At 38.7% G+C, this 3,586-nt stretch overlaps 1 pseudogene; it reads right to left on the bottom strand.

Moving 5' to 3' along the window:
• Positions 1-329: 329 nt before the first annotated feature.
• On the bottom strand, positions 330-576 carry LOC112669184 (MICOS complex subunit MIC10-like; annotated as a pseudogene).
• Between the last annotated feature and the right edge of the window lie 3,010 nt (positions 577-3,586).

The raw sequence follows: 3,586 nt of genomic DNA, 5'->3' as shown, positions 1-3,586 counted from the left end.
TAAATAGCTGCTTTAAAAGCCTTATCTGCTAATTCCAATATCTGGGTCATCTCAGGGTGGTCTTCATGATTGCCTTCTCTCTCTCTCTCTCTCTCTCTCTTTTCCCCCCTATTTTTAATTTATTTCTTTTAAGACCACCTCCTTGCAATTTCCAGAGAGAAAATACAAAACAAGAAACAGACTTCATTTCAAATACATAAATACTGTGCTGGAGTTGAAAGCATTACTGATAACATTGTTACAGAAGAATGTCAGCTTACTCCGGGCACTTCAGTATTCCTGAGGAATAAACATGATTTCTCTTTTCCTCCCACTGGGATGTTATGTTCTCAGGTGTAAGTCACTGCTCCTGCTCTTTGACATATTTTCCATATAGAAGATATGGAGCCTGGAAATCACACTGACAGTTGGAGTAGGCCATTCCCAATCCCATGCCAGAACCAAAGGCCTAGTGGCCACATTCTTTTAAAGAAGGTAAGTGAAAAAACAAGTCCTAATCCAAACCAGTATCTATCTTCAGATGCACTGGTCCACCATGCACTGGTCCCACTTCCTGCCGAGCTCTGAATCCAACATGCTCTCCCCACACTGTTCCCACTTTTCTTGATTGCCTTTTCTCTTAAAAATACATCATATTTTCCTGTTTCTTTGTATATTGATCAGTTTTGGATTGTGTCCTGTATTCTGAATGCTAGGTTATAGAGAATTTGGATCTGGGTATATTCCTCCAAAAAGTGGATTTTACTGTTGTTGTTTTCCTGGTGAGCACCTAACGTGGCTGGATTCTAGCTGCAAACACTGCTTCCTCTTTGGTGGGTAGAAATTTTGATGTCAACTGAATCTTTTATTTTTCACTGATCTGCTTGGAGTATGCTTTAGGTATTCATGACTTAGGGCTTAGCCAGAGATTTGGACATGGTTTATACATAGAAATTAGAGCTCTCTCTTTCTGGCTTTCTCCTTCCTGGCATTATTCTCCATATGTTTCAGTGTCTGGAATTGCCTTAAAGTCTGTTCTTTGGTACTTCAACCCAGTAAGACTGGCTTTCTACTGAAATAATTTAATTTAATTTAATTTAATTTAATTTAATTTAATTTAATTTATTTTTCTAAGCAGGCTCCACACTGAATGTGGAGCCCAATATGGGGCTTCAAGAGTCAAATGCTTAACTGACTGAGCCACCCAGGTGCCCCTCTACTAGAATTTTAACCTGTCCTCAATGTCAATTACCCTCTCCTCCAATATTTTTTTGCTTTTAATTATTCTGTATTGCTTTTACATATTTGTTCTTAAATTTTCCAGAGATTTCAGTTGTATTCTGTGAGAGTGTTAATCCTAGAGGAGGCACTTGGTTATATTGTAGGCTAGACTTGAGTTTGTTTCTCAGATCTGCCACTTACAAACATCTTGACTTCAGACAAGTTAGTTGACTGATTTCTGGGACCCTCAGCATTCTCATCTATAAATGAGGATGATGATGATGAAGAATCACATAAAGTTAGTCTGAGGATTAAATGAAATAATGTAAGGTGCTTAGCAAAATGCTTGGCACATAGCAAATGCTCAATGAGTGGTAATTGCTATTAATAATTATGCAGATAGGTGCATAAAGCTGTGGAGGGAGAATGATGAGTTTTATATGGGACTAAGAAATCTGAATTTTACCTGAAAGGCAAGATAATCTACAAAGTGATGAATCTTCCTACATAGTCTAGATCTCCATAATCAATTTCTTTTTTTCTTTTTTTTCCATAATCAATTTCTTAAGAGCTACAAACCTTCTTCAAATTCAGGTGTGATACTGTCCTTGGTGAGGTTTGGGTGGAGGGGGTATTTTCTGGATATCATTCTATGCATCTCCTCCTTCTGACACAAGCAGTGTTATCTCAAAAACTTGTCTCTGCAGCATGAGCAACCATTTTTTCTGTCTTCACGGATGCCTCATGTGTTGGCATACCTGTTGTGCTCTAGGAATCTCAGGCTGAGTGACTGAGGGATTTAGTGTGCACTGTGGAACACAGAGCTTCCAAAGGTTGTATTAGATCTTTAACCTGGAGGCCTAATTGGAGCTTTCCATTGCAAACTTCACGCTAACCGAGGAAACTCAACATCCATGTCTGATTTCCCGTCCATGAGAAACCAAAAAAAGGCTGTCTGTGTCCAGTGGGTCACCAAATTGTGACAGTTCTACATTCCAAATATCTCTCGAATCTTGCTCTTTGTCCCATCTGGACATTGATATTACTCTAGCTCAGGTTCCCTTATCTCTCCTCAGGACTTCACCAATTGGCTTTTCTCCCTTTCTCTAACCTCATTTCTCCAGCCTCTCATCATTTTTCTCTTCTCTCCATGCCACTATTACAAATGTCTCTAGGTGTACAAAGGTTTCTATTGCTCAAAACACATTAAATGTTGCAGACCATAAATTTGCAAACTTGGCATTGTACTTAAGAGCCTTTATGATCTGGCTGCTTAATTGTTCATTTTAATCCATTAGGCAGTCTCTTCCCAAATGATGTCTTGTCTTTGCTTTACCTAATAATAATAATTTATTGAATATTCAAGTGTCCCTTATAAAATCCACTTTCAATTTAATAAGAGCCTTTGGGAACAAAAGAAACACTACTACACTAAATAAATAAACATTTTAATTGTCAGATACACTGCAATTCTAGAAACATCGAGGTGTGAAGAAGTTGCAGGTGTGAGATTTGAAGACACATCCTAATTGGTACTATGTACTAAGCATCAACAAAGGGCTCAGTACAGATTTAGCTAAAGAATATTTTCTTGCTAATCTGTCTCCAAAGAGCTCTCAACCATGTAGTTCTGCCCTTCTGCACACTTTCTAGATTGTTCTTTTGTGCTAGAATCAAACTTCACAAAATCTGTGTGATCCAAGCTAGTTGGGCCTATGAAAAGAGTAAGTGGTTTGCTTTTAGTGGTGTAACATTTGCTATATTTTAAGGAAAAACTGCTGCTGAAAATAGGACCTTCCCTCCCCCCAAAAAAGGAATAGCCCCAAATACATATTCTATATTGCTGGCAACTGGGAATTAATTATTTCTGCTTCTTGGAAAGGGTATGGGGGTGAAAGTGAGGGGATTTTCTCTTTTTGCCCAAAAACATAATTTTCTTTTTTTCAAGATATTACTAATGTACTTATTACATCAAGGTAAATTAAATACATGGGTCCCAGGCTAGGGTTTCCCTCAGCTTCCCCCCACCCTTTTTTTTTTGAACTACTTTTGGCCTCTTCATATTTGACCAGAGTTTGAGTTGAGATTAAGCAGTCACAGATCTTGATTTGGTGAGGGAAAGAGTATTAAAATGGACAAAAAGAATTGAGGCTAATTGGCATTTCCAAGTGATTTTCCCCTTGCAATTGGGGAAAGAAAAATCTCATGAGGGAGAATGGTGTTTGCTTTCTCCTTGCAGCCTTCTTTGTGTGTGTGCCTGTGAGACCCCTGACCAGGCCTCACCCCCAGTCTCTCCATTCTTGGGCTCCAAGTGAGGAGGGCTTTGTTGCGAGCGTCTATACACATTTAATGAGACTTCTGTTGTCTGTGCTCAGAGGATTCCAGA

This window comes from Canis lupus, chromosome 10 (genome assembly GCF_003254725.2).
Source record: "Canis lupus dingo isolate Sandy chromosome 10, ASM325472v2, whole genome shotgun sequence".
Classification (NCBI taxonomy): Eukaryota; Metazoa; Chordata; class Mammalia; order Carnivora; family Canidae; genus Canis; species Canis lupus.
Note: the sequence above shows the minus strand (reverse complement) of the source record. Positions and strands in the feature narration are given on the sequence as shown.